Genomic DNA, 12566 nt, shown 5'->3' with positions numbered 1-12566 from the left:
AGCGGCCCTGCGGGCGTCCGCCCCTTCTCCTCCGAGTCCCCGCCGCTGAGCCGCGGGAAACGAGAGCGGAGCGCGGCCTCGGGGCGGGGAGGCGGCACGGCCCTGCCGCGGCCGGGCCCGTGGCCGGGGCCTGCCCGCCGCTCCGTGCCCCGCGGCCGTGTGGACGGCGGGAGCCGAGGCTGCTGGGCGGGATCGGGAGGTGGTGCGGCCCGCGGGGAGAGGGCGGCGAACGCGCCGAGAGCTCGCGCTTGGTTCGTGGCTGTGTGCGCTACTGGTGTGAATTGAAGCTGGGGATGGTTCTCCTCAGCGTGTGCGCGCGTGTCGGTCAAAGCCTGCCCGCGCAGCGCCTGCGAACAGCTGACGTCTCCCGCTCGGCACCGGAGACCTGTGGGGACGCCCGGCGCGGCAGCGGGCGGAGCACGCAGGTAGCGGCGTGGCGCGCCTCAGGCTGCTCCTTTCTGTAAGGGAGCGCGCAGCGTGCAGCTGTGACCTCCCGCCGCACGGCCTGCTTCTGCCCGTGCAGAGGGGCTCGAAAGTGTCGAGTGTGCTTGCCTGAGAGTGTCCTCTTAAATCCAGCTGAAGTAGCGGTGCTGCAATGGGGACAGACTGCGGAAATGCCTGAGTGTGCTCTGCGGCGTGCAGAGAAGTTGCCTGTTGGTGTTTTATCGCCGCGTGCTCTGCAGCACGCATAGAAGTTACCTGCCGGTGTTCTACCGCTGTGTCCTCTGCTTTAGGCAGCGTGAGCTGCTGGAGGGGTGCGGCAAAACACTCGGCTCCTTCGTTGTGCCGCAGACCCGCTGCTGTGTGAGGGCTGCAGGGGCACTGCTGAAGCCATCCCCTCCTCTTGCCCACTGGGAGCGTAGGTAAAGGGTAAAGATCGCCTGGTGAGCACAGCGCAGGCTGCTGCCAGCTGAACTTTGCTGTTGCCTGGAGTTCCTTTCACACGCGCTTCCCACGCCCCTCCTGCCCCAGGAGCAGACAGATGTTTCCATGAGTAAGCCCTCCAAGCAGGGAGTTGTACCTCTGGTGCTCAGGTGTTGGCTGAGGCTATTTGTGCCGCTCTTACTGTGGAAATGGCAAATAACAAAACTGCAGCTTTCCTCCCCACCATTTCCTTCTTTTTCTGTACTTTTGAGAATTAACAGAGAATTTAAGTCTCTCGGGCAGAAATGCGCGCAGTGTGTTCAGTTCGACAAGCATAAGCCACAACAATCAAAAGCAATTTGCATCCCTGTGTGCCTGCTCTCGCCTCATTCCAGCAGCACGCTTATCTCTAGTGTAGAGTGAGAGCGTGTGAATAGGAACCTGCGGTACATTGCAGGGCAGCTCATCCCTTCTGGGTGCATTCATAGGAGCTCTGTGTGTGTGTGTGTGTGTGTGTGTGTGTGTGTGTGTGTGTGTCTGTGTGTGTCTGTATGAGGGCTTCAGGAGGATAACTTTATTTGTGGAAAATTGATTTCTTTGAAGGATAAAGACAGAATGGTTATGGTGGTGAGTATGCCTGTTGGGTTAGGGAGATATACAAAATGGAATTGATACATTTTCCTGAGCAATTCATGTTGTGCATAAGCATTTTTTAGCAGGATCAATTCTGTTTCTGACAAAAGTGAGATACTGGGTTGTTCTTCTGAATTGCAAAGATCTGTAAGTGTGCAGTCTGCTGGGTTACCACTTTGCATTGGACTTTGCTCCAGCTATTAAGACTTAAGGCAGTGTGCCACTGTTAGAATCAGCATAAGCATCATGGTGTTTGCTAATCTGAGCTGGGCAGTTGAAATTGTTCATTTTTCCAAGGTTTTTTTTTTTTTTTTTCTCTTTCACTTGAGAAAACTGAAGAAATTACCAGTGAGTCCCAAAGTGTTGATGAAAGTTAGTTGCCATGGGAGAACAATGGGCACAGTATGGCCTTAATGCATCATCTGTTCCTAAAAGCTATTTATTTGAAAATCAGCTCTGGCAATAACACGGAGTTTTTGTTGGTGGTGATGGTGTGTTGGGTTTTTGTTATTGTTGTTTTGAAAGCTTTTGTGAACGAATTAAAACCCATCTGATTCATTGTGGCTTTTCTTTACAACAGCATGCTGTCACTGGGGTAAGGTTTCTCACAGTCTCACAGAAACTCGCACCAGCTAGGATGCCAACTGCATTTATCTCAGTAAAGTGAAAATCAAAGTATAAGCATTGCTAGCAAAACTTCTGGATGACGTAAAAAGTAATAAGGTGATTAAAAACAATGATTGGGCATTTTCCCAGAAAGATCTGAATCTGTTGGTAAATGGAGGTCAGTCAAGCAAAACGGTTTTCAACACCCCCAGTTACAGACTGAGGCAGCCAAGAAGGGAAATGCAGTCTCTCATTCCTTAGGTGTGGTTTGCACCTCATGGAATTGTGTGTCTGCAGTTGGATGCCGTGTTATGCAAGAGTTCCCATCAAAGGCAGTGTTATTTCTAAGGTTGTCTGTGTTGGTGCAATTTTGTTTTTCTGTGAGTGGTGTCATTTGTATTCAAGAGGAAACTGAAAACCTGGCGAAGGTAGCAAAAACTGTTCAAGGGCTGGGGATGTGCATTAGAGAGAGAGATTCTGACTGTGACATGACTGGATTACTATAAAATGTTACTGATGTGGGGAGAAATAAACTGCCTTTGGGTCATGGAAAGGAAATTAGAACTCATGGTTAGAAGTAGAGGGCAAACTCAATTTGGTCATAAAAAGTCATTAATTTTTAACAAACTGTGGATCAGCTGCTGAAGAAACCTTTGGGTTTCCAATTTCTGGAAGTCTTCAAATCAGATGGCGAAATAAGAGTCACTGGTTTGCATCCAGCACTAAATTGGTTTTCAGCAAGAGCTTGTGCAACAGGCTATGCAATGTCAGCGGTCAAAGTAATCAGGGGAGGTTTCACCAAATAGTCCAGTGGTCAATTCTAGCTTTCAATTTTAATAAGATCAGCGTGGGGCTACTTCTCTTTAGTTGTTGGGCAGATGTGCTTGCCCTGAGCGTTTTATGGCTCTGGCCAAGCTGGTAGCACAAGTTGGTTATCCTCTGTGTAATTTGCTTGCAGGCTTGGAAATCTTGCAGTTGTGGGCAAGTGTAATTTCAGTGCCCTTTGCAGACTACTGCGATGTAATCAAAGAGAAATCTACTAGGTCATATTAAAGAAGTTTTCAATAAATCTAATTCTCATGTTTCAAAGTGTTTTGAATTTAATTGAAGCTCGTTGCACAAATGAAATCATCAAGTCCTTCATGAATAGAAATGTTTGAGTTTTTATATCTGTGTTACACCATTAGCAGGAAGCAGTTGAGGAGACTTAACATGCCAGGTTAAAATATTAAATGCAGAATAAGTAATTAAGGAAGCGGATGTTACCATCTTACTCCAAAAGAACTAAAATAAACACAATTTCTTTATATAATGAATGTGCTGTATTTTTCTTCCATGCTGGCACACGCGTAAATTCCGAATGCCACATTAATCTGAAATAGGACACACCTCTTTTAAAAATGTGCAGCCCTGCTCGTTTTTTCCTGACGTAAGTTTGCCGTTTTGTTCGTGTCTTAAGAAGGAGAGAGGCCCAAAAGTTGAAGTTTCTGACTACTGTATTTATCTTTCTGAAGAACAGTAGGAGGATGGATTAAGTGCAGCCAGCTAGTGACAGGGCACAGAGGAAGGCTCCTCAGAAATTCACGGGTTGAAGACGGGAGAGAAATTGGGAAACTCGGTTTCCTAAAAATATGAAGAATCTGTGGGAATGAGCTGGTGTAGCTTTGTAGGTGTCTGTATCGTGATACCGAGTTTGCTCAGGACATCCTGCTTAGCTGAAGTGGGGCAGCCCTGTGCTGCTACCAGCTGAGCATCTGAAGGAGAGTCAGAAACCAGTGGTGAGAGAAAGTGAAGGATGTCATTCTGAGGTCAGTAAGGACGTGAGGACAGAGGAGCAAGGAGCACATCACCTCAGCTGAGAGCTGCTCGTTGTGACAGTTGGCTTGTGGGGTACACTTGTGTTTTTCTTTCTTCGTTCTTTTTTTTGTTTGTTTTTTGTTTTTTTAATTCTGATGATCCTACTAAAATAATTACTGAGGATTTTAATTCCATGGGTTCTGTGACTGTGTGTAATAGGATTCTCTCAGAGCCCAGAGCCTGAAACGCTGTGCCCAATGCCAGCTATCTGGAGAGGGGAAGAAAGAGGCTGGTGTGCACCGTGCTGTAACACTAGCCGGCACCAGATTACTCAGTTACAGCCAGGTTTTGTGCGTGAACGGGCAGGAGAGCTGAGCAGACGTGTTCAAAGTGTTCCTCTGTTCTCTGTAAAATTAGGATAGCACTTTCTTTTCATCCAAGAGTGTTTTTGACGACGCAGAACTGACAGCTTTTGAGGCAGCCAGGGTCTGCAGTAATTTGGTGTAGCTACAGTATGTTCACTGATGTGTGCCTAACACAGGCTCAGATAAATGAAATACTTGGGCCACTGTAGTAAATCTGTCACTGAACCCTAATTTTACCCAAGCTATCCCAAACTTAACCAAGCAGGAAAGTTGTGTGTGATTCTGAACGCGGGAATACTGCAGGAGATGAATAGATGAGGTGTGAGCAGATGGAGCACTCCTCTCAGGTTTTGGATCTGCTGCCTTCAGAGTGGCAGTGACTGCTGATGAAGCTCTTGTAATCCTTCTGATTTTCCATTTAGTAGTTGTCCTGATCTTACAGATCTGTACTCAGCATTGGTGCAGTATACTGCTCTCCAGCAAGATGCAATTGGGGTTCTGGTGGATGACGACAAGTTGAATATGTGTCCTGGCAGCACAAAGGACCAGTCGCAACCTGTGATGCACCAGGCCCAGCACGGCCACAGTGCAAGGGGAGAGGTTGTCCTCTGTGCACGGCATTTTGCGGCCTCACCTCCTGCACTGGGTGCAGTTCGGGTGCCACAATATGAGAAGGACGTAACAGCTATTAGAGAGTGTCCAAAGGAGGGCTACAAAGTTGGGGAAGAGGCTGAGGTCCCTTGGTTTGTTCAGCGCAGAGCAGAAGAGCTGAGGGGAGGCCTGATGGCGGCTGCAGCTCCTCGCAGGGAGCGGAGGGCAGCGCTGAGCTCTGCTCTGTGTGACAGCGACAGGGCCTGAGGGTACGGCTGGAGCTGTGCCAGGGGAGGGCAGCTGGGGGTTAGGAACAGTTCTTCACCAGGAGGTGGTTGGGCACTGGAACAGGATGCTCAGGACAGTGGTCATAGCACTGAAGTACTTGAGTTCAGAGACAGTGCTCTCAAACATTCGGTTTGAATTTTGGGTGGCCCTGTGTGGAGCCAGGACCTCGGCTTCTGCAGGGCTGGGGACGCAGGGAGCAGTGATCAGGGCTGTCCCCGTGCTCCTCGCAGAGCTGCCCTGACCGCACACTGTCACCCAGGGTGTCTGCTGCGATAGCATCCTGACGGTGTGATCAGGGGGCATTGTTTCTGCTTGTAAATTTGAGCCTGGGAAGTTAAGCATGAGGATTGAAAAAGATTAACCTGACAAAGGCCAGGGAGTTGCAAATGGATTAAAAATAGGGAACAACTCTCTGTTTAAAAGGAGCAGGGCAGTTTAGGTTCAGGCATTGCTGCTAGCCTTTGGAAGCCTGCTTTCCTTATTAGGAACAAGTTTCCTTGGGTTTCCTTGGGAGTGTTTACGGTGTGAACTACAGAAAGGAATGTGGTGTTGTGACAACAGACAACTCAGAACGAAATTCAGATTCCACCAAAAGTAGGTGGATAAATTATTAACTCCCTGAAAGTGCAGTGTTGATTTTTTTATTTTTTTTAATATGAACTGGACTGTTGAAAATAACTTTTTAAATTTGTGACTGCTTCTGGCAAGGTTGGCATTAATTCTGTGCATAGATTTCACAGAATAGATAATTTGTTATGTACAACTACAGTTTGCTGCAGTGCTACTTGTCCCCTTGCCCCCAAAATATTGTATTTAATTTCTGTATTTCTCAGAATGTAAGTGAAGTCTTTCCTAAATATTGTTCCTACTTTCCATGCAGTCCTAATGGAATTAAAGTAAATCTTGTTTTGCTTACTGTCAGCTTCCGTCTGCAGCTGCATGGGTTGCAGCCCAGTGAAGGTTGGTAGCTGGTGCACAGTTGAACACCAGGGATTTCTTTGGTGTTACTTTATGAGGGTGTTTTGGGGGATGGAGAAGAAAAAGTTGTCAGGGTATAGGCTAATATGCAGGAGGTTGTTGTACAGCAGATTTAAACTGTTTCATGCCTGTACATTCTCAGCATGGTATGCTTGGGGATTCTCCCTTAAATTTTTGTAGAAATGAATAAAAGCAATGCTATTTATTTAGACAGAATTCTTCACTGACTAAACATGGTATTGTTGCAGTAAAACAGAGGCGATAGCCCCAACAAAACCTGTTAGATCAATTCCCAATGGGCGCAGCATGAAATGATACAGGAGCACATTGGCTTTCTACAGATTTTGCTGTTTCTTCAGGCATTTGATTTTTATTTGATCAAGGTTACATTTTCAGTCAGTGTCAAATGCGGGAAACAGAGTGAAGTTTGTAACAAACATAAGGTTTTCCAAAAGTACTTCTTTAAGAAATTGGCCACCTGATTACAGAATTTCTTGGTTTGCAGCCAGTGTCTTCGGGGAAATATGTCAGAGCCCCCAAAATAGTTTTTGATAATATCTTGAATGAGTGTGCTGTAACACTGCTGGTGGGCGACTGCTGAGTTGTACTGTAAGCTTCTAAATGGAGCCTAATACTCTCCATCTGTTGATGAAAATTTTCAGAAGTGCTCCTTAAACTGCATGTATGTAGTGGGATTTTCCAAAGCACCCATTGAACACCAGTGTAAATTTATCCTGAAAGTACGTAAGCCTCATTGTTCACATAGGTCTTTGGTTCTACTTGTCTGAGCAGCTGTGCAAGGACTGTGATGGCAAATTCAGAGAAGAATTGAAGATAGATTTTTTTTTTCTGAGTTGATTGTTTCACAAAGAAAGGAAGGTGTAAACATACAAATCTACGTGGTCAGTTTCCATCTATGAAAGACAAGAGGTGCTCAGCGTTGTCAGTGCCTGCCTCTGGTGGCAGGAATGAGGGGGATGCTGTCACCCCCGCCACACAGGCAAAACAGTGTTTGGAGGGCATGGTATGTTTGTGTTTTAAAATTGATTCAGAAATTTGCAGCAATCTCTGAGAAGAACTATAGAGAGTCCATGAAGGACACCTTACACTGATAGACTAAGGAAGCTCAAACTGTTCAGCTAACCCAGAGAAGCCATAGAGGCAACTTGACTGTAACTATGGAGGAGTGGAAGCCAGAACCCTGTTGGCAAACATCTAGCCAGCTTCCAAAGCATTCAGATACAAAATACATATGTTATATTTGGCCAAACTGGGGCCACAGTAATCTGAGGTCTGAAGAGGAAGCCTTGCTGTGAGATATTCTGCGTACAATTCACTAACTAATGGAAATAAAGGACTGGTATGTGGTTGATCAGAGTCTAAGCTACATTGTGGGAAGAAAATAGCAGATACTAATGTTGTCTTTAAAGCAGGAGAGACCAATGTTACAAAACTGGGTGGCTGCAAGCTGAGTCCAGTGGAATTCATACATGAAGTATGTTTTTAACATGATTTCTCGAAGATGACTGCATTTGGCCCTAACTACAATGGCAAGCAGTGCTCTGGCTTTGTAGCTTTGGTGTTTTGTTTTGTTTTTGTTTTTTGTATTAAGACTGTCAGTGGTGTGACAAATACTGCTGTGCCCCAGAAAGAGCTAACTAAGTGAAACCTCATGGCCTGCCGTAAGCAGAGCTGAGCAGTAAAGATGCTGTCATGTTGAAATAAAAAGAAACAAAAAAACCCTAAGATCTGACAGTGGTTGTTGCCTGCGTGCAGGTACACTGTGCTGGTGGCTGCAGTGCGTCTGGGAGTTCCAGGGCTCTCATGCCTGGCTGATGCACCCAGGGGCCCAGTGCTGCTGGGTCAGCTGCTGGGTCAGCTGACAGATCTCGGCGTTTGAGCTGTGCCTTGTGAAACAGAAAGAGCTGTTTGTGTCGTTGGCAAGTGGTAAAGCAAATAAAGCAACTTAAGTGGCAGCATACATTGAGTGAGCTCGCAGTTTCTTCTGGGCTCAAATCTGCAAAAGCAAACATCGTAGTCAGGAAATTATGAAGATGCAGTCTTTCTCAACTCGGTGCAACTGCTGTACTATTCAGCCTTTTATCACAAGGCGAGTTGTTTAAGTAGGTGTTTTATATTTAACAAAATGAGGCCCTTCTCCCAGCGTCTGCGAGTATGTCAAATGCAGCTGTATTGAAGTGCGCAGGAAGAACTAAGGCATGGGGAAATGAGACTTTGATCCTGCAAATCTTTAATGACATGATTTGTTCTGCGAGCGCAAGTCCCAAGTTGTATTGAAAGGGTCATAATAATGTGTGTGAAGTCTTACAGATGGGAGCTAAACAGCTTACCAGGATTCTACCAGGAGTGCTTACCAGGAGGCCTGTAGCAAAGCTGGGGGTAGAATCCCCTTCCCCACCCGGAAACGGTTTTCCCCTTTGTTCTTTGGTGATCGCATCTAATTTAGATATTTTTACAGGAGCTGCTTCCATAAAGTTTTCAGGGCGTTTGTCAAAGAATTAAAGAGAAGACCTGACTTGGTCCTCTGGCAGACTACAAGGTATTAGTGGGAGCGTTCTTCCTCTGTTAATTGTTGGAGGCCCCTTCCACCTGTTTTTAAATTAGCTCTTTGTGGCATTGGAGGCATCTATTGAAAGATTGTATTATAACCTCGAGCTTGTCCTTGTGCCTGCAAAGTGTCACGTGGCCCAGCGATGCTGTGTAAATACTAATGAGTGAAAGTCGCTTTGTAAGCCACCAGCACAGTCTAATTGGTTTTGTTGTGTTTCTTAGGCTGGCACTACAGAGGGGCAACCGATTTTAGCACTGAGAACACTGCGCTTAAGCAACGCTAACACAGTTAAAGAGCAGAGTTAATGTCACGCTTCCAGAAGGCAGAACAAACAAGTTGTTACTGTTAAGCCTGAGGAGAAGATCTAAATTCAAAGTCCAAATCAAAACTTGCCAGCTGCTAAGAGGAGACAAAGATTTATTGTTGCATAGTCTAAATTGGAGATTTATCACGGGGGTAAGTTCAGTGCTGAAATGATTAAGTGCACTTAAATATACCAATTAGTAGAAGGATAAAAGCTATAGGGTAAAAATGAAATGCAGTCGTCTTAGGATTCCTCTTGCGCACAGTGTGCCAGCTGTAAGCAGGAGATTTAATTTCCAGCTCACTTTCTAGAAATAAACTTGGCTTATTAAATGTCAGGCCTGTTAGGCTGCTGTTAGTTCTTATGCCCAGCAGCAAGGCTCTTGAAGATCAAATTTAAAGCGCAAGAAATGTTATTGTTGGTGTTGGTTTATTTTGTAAGGCTGTCATTAATTTCTCAAGAAAATGTACGTGCAACCTGAGACTGTTGTAATTATTGGTTTTTCTGTAAATAAATGTTTTGGTGGCAGTTCCTGTATGTTTTATGCTGCAAATTGTTTACAGCACAGCTTGGTCTGGTGCGAGTTATATGATCTATTAGCACGCTTGATCTTCCACATGAATTTTCTCCTGCTATTTTTAATTCTGAAGTAAACTCGATAGCAGCATGCCTGCCTGGTAGATATTGCACAAACCTCAGCGTTAGAGTTCCAGACTGGTCATTTCCTCCAGTTTCAAAAAGAAAGTTGACCCAGACCTGCTGCAGGAGCTCAGCTGGTCCCAGCCCCTTGTGCAGGGGACAAGAAGACAGGTGAAAGTCCCTGCACATGGCTGTGGCAGCACCTCAACCAGGAGCTGATAGGCCCTGCTGGGAGAGGGCAACAGAAATCACTCATGCACAGCTGCTGTTAGGAGACAGCAGGGTATCCAGGACAGGAGGTGGACCGACCTTTTGCATGGTCTGATAGTGATGGGACAAGAGGGAGAGGGGCTTTAAATTAAAAGAGGAGATATTCATATTAGATGTTAGGAAGAGATTTTTTACTCAGAGAGTGGTGAGGCACCGGCACAGGCTGACCATGGAAGCTATGGATGCACCATCTCTGGAGGCACTCAAGGCCAGGTTGGATGGGGCTCTGAGCAGCCTGAGCTGGAGGATGGCAGCCCTGCCCATGGCAGGGGGTGGGGACTAAATGATCTTTAAAGCCCCCTCCAACCTAAGCCATGCTATGATATGACGGTGCTTGGCTTTGTGGAGGTATCTGCGTGCTCAGAGTGGGCTCCTGCATTGGGTCAGTCCATACAGCCTTGTAGGTTAGGATTGAGGAAGAGTGATACACGTGCAAGATCTCCTCAGCAGTAGATATTGTCTTCCATATAAACTTGAATTTCCCTCTAAGAAAATCACCAAGACCCTGCTCTTTTAATCTGCTGACCTCATCTCATTACAGCAGCCCTTATTACAGCTATTGTCATCGTGGGTTGGGGAGACCCAAACCATGAGGTGCCTGGATTTCAGGATTCACCTGGGGCTGGTGAGATGGGATTTGGGCTGTGCCACAGTCAGGACATTCTGTCAGCCAGTCCTCTGGAGCAGGGGTTCTCACCTGTGGGTTCCCAACCCAATTCCTCTGCTTTCCGTGATGATGCAGGATGCAGGAACTGCATTGTGTGGAAATTAAGAGCTGGAGAGGTCTCTCTGGGTCAGTGACTGCAGTCCTTAGTCACGGTTTATCCCCCTTCCCATAAACCACTGCACTGGGAGATTTTTCCACAGCTTGATTGCTCTGGTGGTGGTCAGAAACCTTGTTCTAATTCCAGCCCAGTGTGGTCATGACTGGTTTGTATGCAGTTGTGCTCTGTCTTTTAGCTTTAAAACCTGTGGTGCTGCTCCGAGAATTGCTCCCCAGTGTACCCACATGGATATTTCCCTCCCACAAACTGCCCTGGTCTGCTCTCATAAAATGTCAGTATTTCCTTGTTCACACTAGTCACACCTGACCTGTTTCAGTTTTCTATCCCTTTCAAAATTGGGTAGCAAGCTTTGTACCTAGTATTCCAAGATAAGGCTCTGTTAACTGTTTTGTACATGTAATGTTTCTTGCCTGCCACTGAGAATATTTTGCCATGTAATTAAGTGGTTAAACTGCCTTTTTGTGTCAGCATCTCCTTAGAGAGAGGTGCTAATGCTGTGGTCATGTAGTGCATCTAAGTGCTCCTATCCCTGCAGCTGGCCAGCTGCAAGCAAGAGCTCTTGCTGTTCTCCTGCAATTTGCACTAACTTGTATCCACTTTATTTCACTGCAGCTTGTGTGGCCTTTGTTTCTCCGTGAGCAGCCTTTCATTTCTCTGAGTTGGCAGCTCATACCAGTCTTCTCCTGCGCCCTTCTGGTTTTGGTAATGAAAATATTCAAGAAGGTTCAGCTGACAGTAGCCTCTCCTTGTACCCTGGTGCTTCCTGGCAAGCATCACTATTCTCTGTTAGCCAGTTCCTCTATGTTCCCCCTTCTGCTTCAACTAACTTCCTATGTCACCGTGTCAAATACTTTACTAAAATCCACGTAGTTTGGAGCTACTCATTTTTCTTGTCTGGAAAACTTTTTAATAAGGAAGTGCATCTGTTTGATCCAGAATGATTTATTTATTTTTCATTTTATCCAGTTTTTCATTTACCTCTGTTAATGTATGCTTGATGTATTGTGATCTTCAGATTCTGAAGTTTCACAGACTACTGCATGGTCACTGGTATCATAGCTTGGGTTCTTGTCCAAAATACAGAAATACAAGGCTTTCTGGCGTGGGCTGGGGGAGTTTCATCAGTTTATTAAAAGTGCCTTATTACTGGACTTCATTTTTCAGATGCCACATCTTTCAGTAAGATCATTTATGTGAGTTCCAATTCATCTTGAATGTGCTATGTTCTTTGAATTATGCCTCTGTTCCTCTTGTCACAATATTTGTTTTCTTGCACTTTAGGTTTTCCTCCATGTACAACAGTTTTGTTCGTGTTCAAAAGAGCAGCAGGGATTCCTTTTGTTTTGGAGACTGCTGCACTTGCTCACCTTACGGTCTCATTCTTGATGCTGCTGAAATAATCTTGCTGGCTTGGTGGGTTTATTTTGATGCACAGTGCATGAGTTCGGACAGCTCTTAAGGTATAGTTCTGTCTGACTTCAGCAAATATGAATTTATTTCTGTGCTTTTTGTCCTCCCTCAAAGCAGAGGGGAAAGTTTGAGCATCCTGGGTCTCATGTGCATCATGTATGCAGAGCTGATGTTGCTTTATTTTAAAGCACTGACTCATAGATGAGTATCTACGAGATAAAAATACAATGTAACTTTCCACAGTTATTTTGAGCCGGTCCGTTGAGGTTTTGGACTCGTTGAAGCAGTCGGCAGAGCTGCTGCTGCCTGGTGGTGAAAGGCCTGTGTTGCCCCTGTAGAAGTTTTAGACGTTAGGTTCTTCTAGGGCAGTCTGTTGAGCACGAATGACTCCCCGGCACCTCCCTGCCGTGTGAAATGAGCCTGTGCACATTTGCTGTCTTACTGTGGGACATCACAGGTATCAT

At 45.8% G+C, this 12566-nt stretch overlaps 1 protein-coding gene across 5 annotated transcripts in view; it reads left to right on the top strand.

The window, feature by feature from the left end:
• The window catches only part of ST7 (suppression of tumorigenicity 7), a 135124-nt gene that overhangs the window by 635 nt on the left and 121923 nt on the right, over window positions 1–12566 (top strand). The window contains exons 1-2 of one of the 5 annotated variants that reach the window (XM_048946792.1): window positions 7409–8682; window positions 8916–12152. The exons of 2 other annotated variants lie outside the window; for them this stretch is intronic. The gene's annotated coding sequence lies outside the window, so the exon portion shown is untranslated. Of the gene's footprint in view, window positions 1–247; window positions 252–7408; window positions 12153–12566 lie in introns of those variants that run through there. 2 more of the 5 variants (XM_048946810.1, XM_048946784.1) reach the window with 2 other exon arrangements.

Source organism: Lagopus muta, chromosome 1 (genome assembly GCF_023343835.1).
Source record: "Lagopus muta isolate bLagMut1 chromosome 1, bLagMut1 primary, whole genome shotgun sequence".
NCBI lineage: Eukaryota > Metazoa > Chordata > Aves > Galliformes > Phasianidae > Lagopus > Lagopus muta.
Note: the sequence above shows the minus strand (reverse complement) of the source record. Positions and strands in the feature narration are given on the sequence as shown.